The 17,314-nt window shown below is 37.4% G+C and overlaps 1 long non-coding RNA gene across 1 annotated transcript in view; it reads right to left on the bottom strand.

Annotated features, from left to right (window-relative positions):
• Window positions 1-501: 501 nt before the first annotated feature.
• The window catches only part of LOC306806998, a 33,451-nt gene continuing 16,638 nt past the window's right edge, over window positions 502-17,314 (bottom strand). Inside the window, exons 2-3 of the long non-coding RNA XR_013775617.1 lie at window positions 3,260-3,297; window positions 502-2,154 (exon numbers count right to left, since the gene is read on the bottom strand). This is a non-coding gene — a long non-coding RNA (uncharacterized lncRNA). The remainder of the gene's footprint in view (window positions 2,155-3,259; window positions 3,298-17,314) is intronic.

Below are 17,314 nucleotides of genomic sequence, written 5' to 3' on the forward strand. Positions count from 1 at the left end.
CTGTTCTTTCACACTCTGCCTCTGACTTTCAATTTTGCTCCAGAATTAATTGTCTGCTCCCTACAGTATGACTGATGTAGAAGGATACAAGTAACACAGGCACCTGGTTCTGGCCTTGACAATCTGACTCGTTGTTGCAGGATGTATTGTGTACAGTCAAATTCAGGGACAGACGGGCATCTTTCAAAGAAATCAGCCAGTGTTTCTTTTGACTTCAATCAGATTTGACTGTAGATTATCCCTCCCTACGAACAATTTTTTTCTTGTAGAGATGCTAACAAAATGCCAGTGCCATTATTAAGTACCACTACATGATACTATTGCTCTGCTTTATGCAGCCTCATATGAGGCCTTTCTCTCCAAGCTTTGCTTTTTATGTTGTAAGGCAGTAAATTAGTCATGTAGCAGTGTTTAATCCCTACCCTCTCAGAGTTAAGCATTGTTGTGAGAACGTTATATATGGTATCTCAGACAATAAAAATACATGGCTGTGTAAGTCAGTATCATTTACTATTTATTGGGCTAAGAGTTCCAAAGCAAATTACACACAAAGTAAGACAAATAGTTAAAGATCTTGTATCTAATAGAATATCTGACTGTATATCAGACTTAAAATGAACTGCTGTACTAAGAGATCAAAGAACATCTTTACTAGAGCATAAAGGATAAGAAAAAAAAAATCACTTTTCGGATGGGAAAAAAAAATCATACAGAATAAGTCTTTGCACATGCACCCCTATCTATCAGTCTGCTTTTTCTCAGTTTCACAACTGATGGTGACAAATGCAAAGGCACTTCTACACTGCAGCGAAACAACAAGTTTCACCTTTAAAAATAAGCATTTGCTGGTAGTCACAGACATTGCTACAGACATACAGGCAGTAATATCAACATTTGCTGCTCTTGCAAGTATGGTGAACTCTGGTATTCTTGCTCAAGGTTTAGGTTTTGGGCCAAATATTCTAAAGTTCCTGTTAACACTTTCAGCTGGATTTTATAATTTGTGATCAGACTTTTATCAGCTAAACTTTTCAGAGCTACACAGCTGAGAAATTATTAGATGTATATAACATGTATAGAAATAATCAACACTAAATGTTTCACTGTTTAATGTTTTCCCCATGGTACACAGGTGAGATTCCTCAAGAGGATCTCAGGACTTTCTTCCCAAATACTCTCCCTGAATAGAACATGCAATAAATTATTTTGACTTTAATTTATCTCTTCCTTTAATGTGATCATGATATTATCTTAAAGGGTATAAAAATATATAAAATGCTGAATTGTCTTTGTCCTGGATACCAGAAGGAAAATTACCACCATTCAGTGAGGATGATCCCACCTCATTACATTAATAATTTACCACAGTGATAAACACAAAAAATTTCTACCTGCATTCATGTAGGAAGAAGCTTTTCCCACTTGCTTCAGTTTTCCCAGACCTCTGGGCAAAGTAAATTTCAGGATGCATTTCAACTTCCTTCAAAGACACAAAAAGCAATGAGAAACTCTGCCTCTTTAAAAAGGTGTGCAAGTAAATGTTGTAATATCCTTCAAACCTGACATTAAGTATTCAAATGTTACTTAAGCAAAGTGTGAGCAATTAAATTAATCAATCTTCCCAGCCATGTACTGAACAGATGTTCAATAAATCCTCTCTGCTTACAGTGTGGGAGGAAGAAAGTCCACTTTTAGCTGTCCTTCAGTGATGACATCCCTCAGCCCGTCCTTTCTCTGGGCCTCATGGGCCACTGCCAGGCAGTTCTGCTGTGTTGTTTCTTTATTATAAATAACAACAGACCACCTGGACTACCTGCAGTACCTGGAAGCTGAGGTTTAATGATCCTTCAGGCTACATCCTCAGCTCTCTCCTGATCCCAGATAATGGGACTGATGGGAATGGCAGAGGAGTGACGGATGGCAGTGACGAATGACTCCAGACAAACATGTGCTGACAACTACTGAATATGGGGAAGCCTTGCAGAAAGGTCAAGATAAAAGTATTTGCTTGACTTTCAAAGTTTCCCTATGAAAAAACACTCAGAATCCTCAGATTTCTCGGCACCAGATAACTTTGCCAGGCAGATGTGTACAGCAAGCTATCAGAGTGCCACAAATCTGGCAAACAGCATTGCAGGTGGGAACAAAGACAACCTTTTAGTGGAAAAAAATAAACTAGAACAAAGACAAGCTTTTAGTGGAAAAAATAAACTAGAACAAAGCCAGAACAGCTAAATTCCACAGACATGCAAGAAGCTGGATATTTGCAATTTTCAGTGTTAAGGTTGCTAGCAGCTGCAGACATTGCCTCTTGTTTTTTGGGGTGTCTGTTCTGGGCAGGTTCCATTCCAGCCACAGTTCCACTCTCCCACTGCCCCTCTGGCACCAGGAAAGGCCACTGAGCCCTTCCTTCTGCCCAATTTAGCAGTGAGGTCTTTTCCTATAAAGGACTTATGAAGTTTGCCTGGAAGTCCTGTGATGTAAAATTTGATTGCTACAAGATGCTCACCTTGTCATCTTAATTTCAGAACCTCAGATTTCAATAATTAAGGGACAAGTTCTTACATCCCGCTCCCCAAATCTTAAACAACAAATCCCATTGGTTATGAGATGCACATGATGCATCCCATCATCTCAACTTGTTACACATTAATGCCAACTGTGATCAAACGAGTCGACTGACATTCAAATATAATGGTTAGAACCTCTGCACCACAGATATACAACTTCAACCTTTTGAATGCTGCCATTCCATATATGGACTTTACCCACATTTTAATGAGGCTTTAAAATCTCCAAGATTAAGCTAGTATTTTATATAGAACTGCCTGCTTTTTATGATATCCTGACATGTTGTACAACATTTGTGACTATATTGATCCTTATAAATTCAGCATCTATATATATTCCTGAAAAGCATCCCCTGCTCAGTCTGTAGCACAAACAGCAGGGCAGGACACACAGAGGGGGCAGTTCTTGAGCCTTTTGCTCAGCAGTAAACATGCAGGTAAGGAATATTTTAGTAGCACAAAATATTTAATTGCATAACACAGCCATACTTAAAAAAAAAAAAAAAAAAAATTAAATACCGTCCTCAAAATGCACAATAAAGAAACACCAGGGTTCTTTCTCAATTTTACCCTATTTCATTCTCCTTCAGACAAACCTGATTCAAATCCTGAGGGGGTAAACTGTGCTCTTCTCCCACCTGGGACAGTTATACATCTTCATGCCCTCACCTTTGCCTGTCTGCAGAGACAAGCCTTGTGTTTCCCCATGCAGTTTCATGCTTTTAATCTGAAACAAATGATTGCAGGAAAAAAAAAAAAAAATAAAAAAAAAAAAAAAAAAAAAAAAAAAAAAAAAAAAAGAAGAAGAGGAGCATTATCACCTTGGTGAGGCATCAGGAGTATACAGAAAAAAAGAAAGGGTCTATGGGCAAATTCATCTTCCATTGCTACAATCAATCTCTCACCTAAAAAAATACACAATAACTAGGCAGGAAAGGGCCAAGATTTATGGCCCAGAAACATCTCCACTGACCAGCATACACCAAGCCTTCCTGGCTCCCTCCTTGCCAGAATGGCTCTTTCTAACAGTTACAATGATATACTGTCTCTCCCTACTGTTTTACAAGTACATTAGCTTTATTTAATGAGATCTCTGAGTAATTTAACAGATGTATATAGGACATAAGACTAGAAAAACTCTTGCTACTTGAACACTTTTGCCAAGGTATTCTAGGGCTAGCTAATCTCCACTACCATGTTATATTCCATGAAATACTGTTATTGGAATTTTGGGAAGCTTTTTAAAAATCATTTTAATAGGAATGTTATATTATAATCTAATAGAATAGTGCCATATTCAACACTTGCTTGTACCAGGCCCATTAAAATAAGGTTAAAAGTGGTTACTTTAGTTCTTCAAAATTATTTATATATTAAAAGGCCTGAGAGAAATTCAAAAGCAGAGATGAATATATCTGTTAAATCTCGCAACCTGTTCTTTCCTGTAGCTTCAACATCACGTCCCAAGGGAAAAAAGACAGATTCTTCCCTTTTATAAACATATATTCAGCTTTAAAGCTCACAATGATTGGATCACTCAATAGGAAAGCATTTCAAAGTACTGTATTCTAAGGTTTTGTTTAATGTGTGAAGTATAACCAGTCATTAGTTTAACACAATAGCTCTGCTTTCCATTATTTTATTATTTCTGTTTCTGAGCAACAGACAATGTTTTGGATGGCTGCTGTTATCCAGCAAAGTAGTTTTAAATAATAGTGATATACAATAAAATATTAAACGAAAGAAGCTGCAACAATAACTTTTAAAATACCTCTAATAAGCTAGCAATTAACAATGCAGGGGGTGGCAATAAGGAATTACCTGTTTAAAGTAACATTCAAACAATTTTTCTGAGTAAAAGAAAGATGGGCATAAACTTTATGCATTTATCTGTGTATCTTTTGCAGCAGTGAATCTACAAAAATCCATACAGTGTGTTGCTTTTTTCTCATACATTATACTTTTTAAATTGATTAAAAATAGAATATTGCCCCAGATTCAGTAATGACTTCAATGAAGTACATTAAAAAAAATTCAACACCTTCAATTCCACCCAATGGTGAGACCAGTACTAATTGAGTTTAGTGGCATTTTTCTGTAAATAATATATAGTCTCATTAAAGAAGGTTTATTTTAGTTTGAAAGCATATTTCTTTTTAAAATTCTTTTAAGCTGAAGGGGGAAAAAAGGGGGGAAAAAAGGATGAGAGTAATATTTTCTATTCTGGCAAAGTGTTCAACATCCTTCTGGCTTAGAGGATATTGTGCTAACCTTGAATTAGAGCATAAAACACAGGTCAAGCACATTTATATGTAATTATTACATAGAATTCTATGGAATTTACAACAAACACGTTGCAACATGCCTAATATTTAGAGAAAATCCCCATATGTATCTGACCAAAATAAATACTCTGACCCACCTCCAGAATGTACCTCACCTTAGCCAGAGGCAAGGATTCCATCTTTAGAAAGCAGGAAACACCAAGCTGTGAGCAGAAAACCTGGATATTTCTTTGAATATTGGAAAACACTGAAAAATCTCAGGGTGCAAAATTATGGACAGTCACCATGTAAAATTATGCTTGAAATCAAGAACAAATAAAATTACTCCTGGAATGGAAAAGAGTGGGGGAGAACACAAGCTGATATAGAGCAAATTCATGGCATGAAATTTCATTTCTTGAGAGCTATACATCAAGGTGTATTTGTTTAATGAGGTTGACACCAGCAAGATGTATAGAACATGTCAGACACCCAGTACCAGAGCGTTCTGGGAAAAAGATAACATCTGAGCATCTGACCACTCACTCCGTCTTCCAGCCAGACTTCTCTATCTCCTGGTTCTTCAGGGGATTATAAATGAGAGGGCAGGGGGAACAAGGAGCAAAATAATGAAAAACAACACAAAAAAAGAAAAATTATAACGTTGCGGAGCCAAGTAAAGCCAAATTTATTGACCTCACAACTACATAATCAAGAGAAAGTTATCACTGTGGAAACTTTTACTAAAGCAGAATGATCTTAAATAACAAGGGAGTGCTATGAAATTTACAGCACTTTTAAGATATGCAAATTGAATGCAAGGTATAGACATAAGGGTAATTAATTGTAAATCTAAGAATAATGTTTCTTTGTCAGGGCTGTCTCCATGTTGTGGAATACATTCTAATGTGCCTTAACTCTGAATATTTCTTAAAGGCTGGTCTAATTATGAGATGTTCAGAATTTCAAAATAGTAGTTATTCTTATCGTTTAATATAGCTGCTGTAAAGTTTCATAACAAAATTTACTGATTACATGAAAATATTTTATTTTAATTTTCAAGGATAAAGTACTTGTTTAAAAGTCTAGGCACAGAGTCTTTTACCTTGGAAAAAATAATATGATAGAAACAGCTTTTGCCTAAAGCAGTGTTTTGTGGTGCTTTTTGTTTGGTTGGCTTTTTTTTTTTAAGGAGGAGAAAGGAAAGCAGCAAAGCATCAACATAAATATCTTTATCTGCTGCATTTCTGAAGTTATAATGTTGGTTTTCTAAGATTTCATAGAATAATATAGAAACTTGTCGTTTCATTGTTTACTTAATTTTTCATTTAGTTAGTTAAAGTCATTCATGTGAAAATAACTCAGGTCAATCCTTCCATTGCAACAGGACTATAAAAATTCACCTTCTCATTTTAAAACCTGGCAAGGTTGGAGAGGAAATTTTCCAAGTTTGAAAGCAAATTTATGTCAACTTATAGAACATGTAAAACATTTTACAGCAATAATTCAAACCCCAGGCAGCTTCAGTAGCAGGCCTATATATGTGAGAGAAAACCCAATATTTGAGCTGCTTTTGGCATTTAACTTGGACAGATTATAATGAAGCTTCTTTAGGGGGCAGCATAGTAAACAGTCTTCAACAATAATGCCATAACAGCCAGGATGTCTTGGGTTTTTAAGGAAAATACACTTATTAATCTTTGTGTCTCAGTAGAACTTGCTATAGACTTATGGAAGAGTTAAACAGTGTTGGAGGGAAGAGCACGAGCAGCCAAAGCTCTCTGTGAGTCAGATGACTGAGCAGCAAACACCAGGAGAAGCAGGTAAAGCACCTTGGTTAAACCAAACCACAGGGTTTGGGGAAATTATTCCAGTTGGTAGCTCTAAAGTTCCAATAAAAACTCTAGCCACAGATATTATCTCACAAAGGAGTATGTTATTTAGACACACTAGTGGTAGCACTACAACAAAAACATCCTTGTTTCCACCAGACATCAGTTACACTCCTACCTGTGCAGGCATCATCCCTAAGCCCCACATCAAGGATATGCTTTTTATACTCCAAAGGGAAAAGAGCAAAACACTTCAAAACCACTAATTTTAGAGGAGGTGCAAGTGGGGTAGCTGGTAATGGGTGAGTGGTCATCTCAGGGGAGGGTTACATCCCTTTGGGAAAACCATCATGTGGCATGGACTGGCTTTGTGGGATCAGAGGGGGAGAAAAAGGGGGAGCAGAGCCCCAGTTCCTCCTGCAGTTGGCAATTAACAGCAAAAAACCCCAAATCAATAGTTAAAAATTTTGGCCAGCAGAATCAATGTATGTTATCCATGCATGAATTTCAGAAACACATCAGACAAAATCTTTGGGAGACAGGGAACAAAGAGAGAGGCTGATCATCAGTGTGGAATATGAAAGTAAATGGTAACACAACTTGGGAAAATGTGCACATCATCACTTTGTGTCTGCTCTGCCTAAACAATTAGAATATTCTGTTAATATTTTTTACCTAAGCATAACATAACATAACTTTAGCTCCCCTTCAGTGACAGTTTGTGCTTGAAAGTTCTGCTATAGTTTAAACAGAGAACTCAGGAAATTTTGAAATCATTGCCAGATATAGAGGCAGATTTCATAACATGAGTTAAATGCATCATATGCTTACATGAGAGGGTCTCTCCTATATAACACTTGCAGAAATTATAAATTCTCCATATGCCAGCAGAGTTAATAGCTTCCTTAAAGGAACTTGCAAAAATTATGCTTGCACAGGCGTAAGTTCCCAAAACTTTGTGTAAGGAAACAGAAAACCAAGGCACTTATTAATGCTGGGTTTTAACCAGAGCAAACTGAAATTTTCATCCTTCTTATCATGACAGCTTTCCTACACAAGGCTTAAACACTTAGGTACCTGAAGAAAGTGTCAGTGGGAATTCTTACTGACACCTGCTTCTCTAACTCCTTGAGAAGGCAGAAAATTCAGTCTGAAGTAATGAAGGAAATGACAGAACAGTTTGGTTAAAAAAATGTGCCAAGGTTATGCAAAAAATAAATTTCTAAAGGCCAATAAAGAAGGAATCTTAGGAGACAAACTCCATGGTTTTGATGGAGATAAATGATATGAAGACAGATTTTTTCCTTTTCTGCACAGTACAATGGAAATGGAATTACAGCACTGATACAAGATCTGATCTGGAATCACAAGGCTCTTGTTTTCTCCAGCTGCTTTTCTATGATGTGACAAATAAAGGCTGTTGCCCTTTTGGAAACATTTTTGTACATTTGATTTCACATGGAGATTACAATGTCTATAAATTAGAAAAAGAGTGTATATTTTAGGTGTGTTGAAGAGGTTAACCACAGCTATGTTTGACCCACACTAATTTTTCTCATTGGTCTATGATATCTACCAGCAATTTTACATGCTGCTTTGCAGGTTCAGTGAGCTTTTCAAATTGTTATAATTTTGTCAGAATATCTGATAATCAAACTGGTGACTGACTGCCCAGAAAATGCAAAATGGCAAAAGAGCCAAACTCAGCTTACACAGTAACCCTGACTGAAGGGTTAGAGCCTGCAAGTTATGCTAAGCCAGTTATTTCTAAAACCATTAATCACCAAAAAAAGCATTTGTTTTCTATTTCTTGTCACTCTAAACCTGCTCCTCCAATTCACATACTGCCAAATTTAAACTGTTGTGAAAACAAACTGTGGTGGGCACTGAACTGCAGCACAACTTCTACTCTTAAATCTCTTCTACTCTCCAGTCATCCACCAGCTTTCTTCTAACTTATCAACTGAACAGGGTGAGCATCCTCCTCACCTGGAAATAACTAGGGGAGGATCTGTGAACTAGATACCAATTACACACTGCACTGTTTTTTTGTTTCTTTTCCATTGAAAAATGTTTGTTTTCATTGAATTAATCAGCGGTGAGGTGAACTTTCAGCATTTGGAAGTACAGACAGCAGACAAATAAACAGCAGTTCAGGAGGAGTCATGCACAATGATGAAACCCCATGAGCTAAACCAGCCCCAGCCATTTCAGAGGGATTCACTGTCCAGTGAATGTGCACAAGGCTGTGGTGGGACAGCCCAACAGGCAAATGCAGCATCACACCCTCTTTGTTGAACAGACTTAGTTCTAATTGCTGTAAGATGGATGGCCTTACAAAATACTCTTTATTCCCAAGGTCATTAAGAAAAGTGGAATTCTTCACCTTGTCCTTAAACTCAGTGGAAACCGCTCAGTTCACCTCTTTCCCTTGGTGTGTTTAATTATTTGCACAGCTTGAATTAATACTAGGTCTATGTCTGAATGTCTCTGCTTGTCTTACTTGCTGCCAATCACTTCACAATACCCAGAATTTGAGGTTTTCTTGCTGCAGGAGTCATCAGGGAGCAAAGGCAGATGAAAACACTTAAGTGAGATGACTGATATTTCCAAAGAACCCTTACTTCAGTTTCCCTTTTTCCTAGCATATGAAGTAATTATTAGACCATTAGAAGAGAGGGAGAAATATCAGGCAAAATGATACAAACACGGATATTTCATATTACAATAACTTGGTGGATCTTTGGTGATTCAAACCAAATTTAGAGAAGCCACATTTATACTAACTGTCTCCCCAACATTACCTGCAGAAGGGCTCCTAAATGAGAGCAACGTGGACTGTAAAAAGGTCATTGAGAAGAGAGAACCCAGATGCACAACAAAAAGAAAAAAGAAAGAACTGGCATACACCAATTTAAGACTATCAATTTAAAAAAATACATTATTTTGCAATATCTTCAAGTGTAAAGGTTGGGATTCCAAATGTGATCCAATATAAACCACAGTTTTGGTAAACAAGCATGTAGCTCTCTCTTCTTTTTTTGTTTTTAATAATATTTTCACGTAACATTGGAGATGCCAAGCAAGAGAGGGTGAAATGCTGCTCTCCACAAACCAACAATACACAGGCACAAACTTCCTCTGCAGGAGGTTAGAACCACACATTAACAAAACAATAGAAAACAAAAAATAGAATGAAACTAAATAAAAATAATAAAAGCTACAGATTAAATTCTTGTCTTCCTTATATGCTTTAGAGGCAGCACCAAGTCAGTGCAGTTGCAGAGGATGTAAGTCAGGGCACAAATTGGCCCTTCAGCTCTGAGATTCCTCCAAGCTTTCCCAACAGCTTGCTGAGCGTAATTTGGGCTGGGTTATTTAAAGCTGCACAGGATAATGCAGCACAAAGACTGGTGTGAACAATAACTCTTGCACAATTTATCACGCAGAGAAGAGCTACTAATCTTTTTAGAAAACAAGGTATTCAAAATTATTTAATGCTAATATTTATGCATCAGAAAGCATTCTAAGCACAAAACAGCCCTCCTCCCCCTCCCCATCCACAACATGCATTTGTGAGCATCCTCAGCTACAATACACCATATTTTCAGAGAGTCTTGAAATTATCATACTGTATGTTGGCATTTATGAAATTCTGTTATTAATGCCACTCTCACACAAAGATAAGCTGTGTTTACAATACTAATACCTTCCACAAATAATTAGGTATGTATAGCTACACATATAGTCTTCCATACCAGTGATGGCTCAAAACAGTAAATTTAAAGTATATTATTGTAATAAACAGTAATAATAGCAATGATTATAAAAATCAGTTTGGCATGCTTCTGCCTAGCAGAATTCTGTACCACACTGTCAGTTAAAAACAGAAAACCAAGACAAGTAAAATCTTCTGAATAACTATTATTTTCTTAGCTCTTCTTTACTGTTTTTTTTTTTCCTATTATGTGCCAGTATTTTAAAAAATAAAAGACTGGAATTATATCTAACTGAAGGTAATTATGAAATTAGTCTAAAGTATCAACTCTTCCTAACCAAGCAGATGGGTATCAATCCATCACTGCACTTACATGATCACTAATAAGTTCTTTCAAAACTATAAGTTAATAAAAGCACTGCTGTCTTTGAATAATTTTCAAAATATCTCATAAGAACAAGGTTTTCTTTACATGCCAACTCAACAGATTAAAAGTGAAAATCATAAATTTTCATCTATCAGATTTTTTTAAGCATTAAACACAATTTTACAAAAATCTTGGCATAATTCTACTTCTTCCTAGGAGACCTGGATGCTTCATTTGCCTCAGTTAGCATAGGTACAATAAATCATAAAAATCCCTTTCATTTTTCTCTTACATGCAAAACAGGTTCCCCTTCCAACTCAACACAGTATTTACTAGACCCCTGTACTCCTTATTTGAACTTTTTTGCAGCACTTCTGCAAGACACTGAGCCTGTGTTTGTTTTGGCAATACTATGGCACCACAGAGAAATAAGTACCTTCTATGTGATCTCCAGCCACAGCATTGCAGAAGGATGAGGAAGTCACATATAATCAAGCAAAGTGGGTTTTGCAAATGATTCCAACTTCCATTTATACCAAAACATCAAACCCCCACAATCTCCCAGGTCACACATAGCAGGAGCAAAGTGGGCACTTGAAATTCATTTACCTGGACCAAGGGGTGTAGGAAATTGCCCAATTTGCTATATTTAGCAAGAGGGAAAAGGACTTGATACCCCTATCACTGAGAACATTCAAACACATACAACTGCATTCAAAATTGATATAAATTAGTTGCAGAACCTTTGCCATCAGAGCACTCTTCACTAGTCAGCCTCTCCAGATTAAGACTAAGATCCATTAGACTGAAGCTTGATGTAGAAATTTCCAGGGTGCTACTGCCCACACATTTCCTTTTTAACAAGTTTATGTTGAAGATAGTTTTCCTGAAGCAAGAGGCTTGGTTTGGTAAAAAAAAATAGCACTATTATCAAACAAGAGGCAAAAGCAAAAGAACAGTTATCTGAAATTCTTCAAACTCTCTTTACACAGTCCCTTTTAAGTTGTCTCAGACTTCATTGCTTATCTCTGCATGCTGAACCTCAGTCTGAGTTTCTGCTTATTGGTCTTAGTTTCTCCAAGGAACCACTGATGGTTCTTTAATGAAGCCATAAGATGAATATCCTCTGAGAAGCTGTGTTTGCACTGTTTTCTCATAAAACATGGTACTTTTCCCCCTTTCCCTTCATCTTTTAATTTGAAACCAACACTAAACAGAACAGCAGTAACAGAAACCTGGCTCACCCCACTCCTGTGATTATGGAAATTCCTTCTATTGGCTTCTTCTATAACTGTACATGTTTTCTATTACTTTAATCAAGGCTTTTGGTGGCCCTAAGTGTCCAAAATATGCCATATCTGTGAGATGACTTGCTAAGCCCCTTTTCAAGGTAGATATTAGTAGATCCAGCTATATTGTAGCTACACCAACTCCTTATTAAAAATACCACATAAAAGTTTATTTTGTGCCTTCCTCAGACATTCTGCAAGTGTTTCTTTCTTATTATTTTCTGAAAGAGACCTACATTCTTTTTACTTTCTCCTACTCATTCAGTCCTGAATGTTTTTTTGTAAGTCTTGTTCTGAACAAGTTGTGCTCTACTCAACATTCACTGTGCATTTGACAGATCCTGTGCTTTCACCTTTTTCTTTACCATTTTTTACTAAGGTTTTTACTATGTCTCAGAATTCCAACATGTATTCTCTCCTTCAGTTTTGGTAGAAATTTTCTAAAAGCTAGTTTCATGCATTGTACCCCAAAATGCAGAGCAGTTGACCATGGTGTCTCCATCCTTAATCCTCTGCTGGCTGTCCTAAGCTGTTTGAGGGGCTTTTCTGTCACCACTGGCACACCCAGCTCAGTGTCCCCTCTGCTCTCTTGTTTGGGACACAATCCTTGTGCCACATTTCTCTTTACACATCCCTCTGCTGTTTTTACACTCGTTGCTTCAACAGGTGATTTTTTTGCCTCTGTTTACTTTCTTTTTGGGTCTTTGGTTATCCTGTTTTATTGAGCTCTTCAGCTGATGACTCCCCTTTTATTCTCCTTCAGTCTCCTATTTAACAGCTACATTTCAATTATTACTCAGCTCTGTGTAAGGTAACTACCAAGACTGCCAAAATTAGGTTCAGGTGCAATCAATTGTCCAGAAGTTGTTGACTTCAGGCTTCCACGCAGAGCTGGTTAATGAGGAAAAAAACCCAGGATCCTACACCTGGAGATTTGGGAAAAAACAAAGACCTCATAGTCCACCACATCAAGTCTCTTCATTCTTTCCTAATCTGGCCACTGAAATAAAAACTAAAAATGATGAATTAGCCATAAATTAGACACAGTTTATTTTCCACTTGGGATAAATTCTTATGTGCGTTCTGAAAAACCTGGTCTGTCTTTTAAATCTACACCATCCTTGCTGCCTGTGAAAGGGAGCCAGTGATCTGCATGACAACACACTTGATCTTCTTCCAATAGTCAAAGTCATCCTGAGCTTTCTCAGCAGCAATATCAAATTCCCTTTTGTGCGTGTGATGGTTTTTGTTGGAATAGCTTCTTCATTATTAGAAGACAGTTGCTAAAGAATATGTTTAGCAAATTTCTTCTCATTTTCTTCATCAAATTAGTCAGTTGTTCCAGTCGAGGAATTCCAACTCAGTCTTGCTTTTCACATTTTAAAAATCTCTCTTCATCCATAAAACATTTCTTCATTAAAGATATTGACATTTTGTTACCTAGCATCTCAAAAGAGTTTAGAAAATCCAGATTGAGAGCAGCATATTGAAGTCTAGGCACTAGATTACAAATTGCTATTTGATCAAAATATAAGCCAGATAATTTATGTGCTTCTTATTTAAATATAAAAGCTTTCATATATTTAGAATTAAAAAAAGCCCTCTAAGTGAATGAACAAACCAGAAAAGCATAACTAACACTGTGAGTGAAGTTACTACATTTATCACAAGGGGGGCTAATTACTGAAAGAAAAAACATATAAAGAATATAGTGTGAAAATGCAATCTAAAGAGGTGCTACTTTATGTACTACACATATCTACACTGCAAAGATATGAATTCAAAGGCTGTCAAAAAAGCCTAAAACTTATAAACACCTCAAGATCATAAAGCCTCCAGCTTTAAGGTTTTAATAGGAAAAGCCAGTAGCTGAACTCTCCACTCAGACCAAAGTTTCAAACAGAATCAAAAGATGTTGAACTTCATTACATTTGGTTAAAAGTGACAAAAGTGGCTGTAAAGGCTCAAAGCCCTGATTGCAGGAGTCCCTTTGGTCTCTGCTGAGAGACAGGACAGATGTTCCTGCCAGGAGAGCATGCCAGGGGTCTCTGCCCCTCACTCCCTGCCTGCAGTGGCCAGGAAATTGTGGCAGGATGACCAAGGACAGAGTGTGGATTAGCATCACTCTTTACAGCAACACCAGGTACCAACAAAAACTGCTTCCCTTTTTCTGTGCAGGATCTAGCTAACTGGCTTCTTTGGACCAGCTTCAACAAAGTAAGGAGCCTTTGTTTGAACATCCAAAGTGTCAAGGTCAGCACAACAGCAAAGTACAACATCAAGCAACACATTTGAGGGGATGGCTCTGGAGCAGCTGGTTAGCTTCCATGATGAATGGGAATTACAGCAGTTTTCAAGAGACCAACAGAAGGCTGGCAGGGTCCTAATCAGCTATAACATCAGTAGTAAAGATCTAAGGAGACTAGAGCATTTCCAAACCTAGAAACTTCTCTGGGCTTTAGTTTCAATAATTATAGCTGTGACAGCTGGACGGTGTGGGTACATGACTGGAATGGGTTGGAGTTTTTGACATATGGTGCTATTGGAATCCTGTCTGTCAGGAAAGGAGCATAAAATTGCCCCCAACAACGGGGCTGCAGCTCATGTCATCCTGTCTCAAAGTAAAGGAGCAAAGATGGCATTTTTGCAGGCTAACATTCAGCAAATGACAAAATGTCATTCAAGTAGTGTTACAGCAGAACATCAGTGCAAAGCGCTGCAGGGTCACAGGGGCAATTTAAGTTAACTGGAGGAAGCACATTGGCATGCCTGGTTTTCCTTCTGCTAACTACATTTCTAGCTGCTCTTACCTCCTGGAATAACCATTTGGTGCTGACGCTGCGGGAAGTGGCCTCACGTGGTTCAAAAGAGACTCCAGGTGTGCTGAACAATAATTTCAGACATTTCTTCCCAAGTGTGCCCCTGATAAGGTCTTTTTCCATCCTGCTTGTTCAAGCCTGTTTAAAACTCATGCACACCCAGAGAGAGGGTAAGCTCTATCCTCCCCATAAATTGATAGTTCCATCAAATTACCATGTAGTGGCCAGTAATTAATTTTCCTTTACATTCTACTTATTAAAAATGAAGCAAAAGATGTCCAGTATAATAAAGTGGTACAGACCTGTTTGTCAGCCAGACCATCACTCTACACAAGGCCTATTTCTGCTAGGAAGGATAGTTGAACCATAGGTTGTCAAGACTGGATTTTATCTCACTTTTCCTCAAGCTCTGAACTGTGCATGCTGAAATTAAACCCTTTCATTACCACTCCCTCTTCCCTGTCATTCCTCTTTTTGTTGCCAAATTTGCCATTAAGGGCAGTTTTTTTTTCCCTAGAGTACACGCAGAAAGATATTTGCTTAGCTTGCAATTGCTAGGCCAAAACAAGAAACTATTTCTTTTTCCCCCTTCTTGAGATTCTTTTGTGGCACAAAAACCTCCTCAAAGCTGAAAGCAGCTCATTCCAAGGTGCAGGAATTTGAGCAGGTGTGTCTGAAGGCATGAACAAGGAACTTCTGCTGATATGGAAAGCACACAGGAGGTGACAGTGGGAATGTGTTACCCAGCAGAGAAGTTGCTCAAAATGCAGGAATGGATCACAGAAATCAAACTGAAACCAATGGGGGATATTAGGAAAGAATGGAAGGGTTTCCTTAAGTACAAGACCAACACAAGGAAGGCTGAAAAATGTGTGGGTTCACAGATGAGAGGGCACAGAAGATTCAGTGACAAAGAGGGAGTGGAAGCACTGAGTGTTTTTTCATTCTGCTTTTACATGGAAAGTCTGGACACAGGTTTCCACATTCCTGGAACACATGGGAAAACTTCATTAAATTGTTTGCTTACTTAACAAGAGAATGGTCGAGTACTGACCCAAGGACCAGTGAGGCTTTGTCTCTGAAACAAAGCAAAACTGAACAGGACCTGGGCAGCCTCACACAGCTGGCCCTACATCCACATTCTGACAGGATTCTGTGCTGAAAAACTGTAGATTTTAGAAAAAAAACACCATGGTGACACTTTTAATTGGTGCTAAAAGATCTGCTTTAGACCAGTAAAAATTCAGATTTAAACCCGAAGTGCAGGGTTTTTCTGGGTGCATGTATATCTTAAAGGGTTTCCACAGCATGAGAAATTTCAGGTAATGTACAATATTTACTCTAGTATCTCATGTTTATTTTTTACCTTACATGCCCCAATATGAAATTTTGGCAGTTAATGATGACTCAGAGGAAATAGATGTAATTTAAAGGATAAACAGAAATACAAATATATTTTAATTCCAAAGTATCCCATTAGATATTTTTTCACAAAAAATGAATGCAAACTCTTTTCAAGCAGCATTTCTACAGGCAAAATCAGTCTTAAATTCTATTATTTTTGTAGTGTGAAGTGCTGTGAACCTCTTTTCTCACCAGCCCCTGGTGTGTTGGGATGTCCCCTCCTGGTCTTTGCTCCTGTCTCAGAGCTTTCCTCGTGTTCATTATGTTTAAAAGGGAGAGAGAGGATGAACCTCGTTATATGGTAACATGAAGGTCATTTCACACAAAAAAAAAAAAAAATATCAGAGAAAGAGGAATAGGAAAGAGAATGAGACGCAGAACTGCAAAACTAATAAGCAGGATTAGACAGAAATACAAGGGTCTACTTTTTGCACATTCTCTTGAGTGCTGAAAAACAATGAACTTTGGTTTCCAGTACATTTAGAGCTCTGTCTTAAGCAGGGTTCTCAAATGTGTTAAAAAATACCATATGGGGCTTAGTGGTTTTGATTAGAAATGCATTAATGTGGGACAACTGGCTTTTCCAGAAGAAAGAAATTTCTAACAGGAGAGGGCTGCTATTATTTATATGAGCTGAGATCATCCCATTTTACTGATTCATTTAGACTGATGCCAACTAGAGCTGAAAACAAGCATTTCTTCTTAAAGAAATTATGAAATTACTGTAGACTTTGATCTAACATCACCCAAGTTTTCGTTTACAGAGACTCACAGCACAAACATTAGTCACTGGAAATATGAACTACATTGCATATCTTACAATACAGAAAAGGAGAGAGAAGACTATTTGATCAAAATATTTGGAACCATAACCTGAAGTCAGGTTTGACAGAAGTAACTTCTGGTTTTTTCTACTTCAGATAGTTACATTAATTATTTTCTAATAGAAAGTGGATCACTCAAAGTAGCAAAACTCTAAACACTCATACCCCTTTGGCTTCTTTCCCACCATTGTAAAACATGTTTGTCCAAAAAGCTGCTTTTCAAAAAT

The sequence above is a fragment of the Erithacus rubecula genome (genome assembly GCF_903797595.1).
Source record: "Erithacus rubecula genome assembly, chromosome: 12".
In the NCBI taxonomy this organism is placed as follows: Eukaryota; Metazoa; Chordata; class Aves; order Passeriformes; family Muscicapidae; genus Erithacus; species Erithacus rubecula.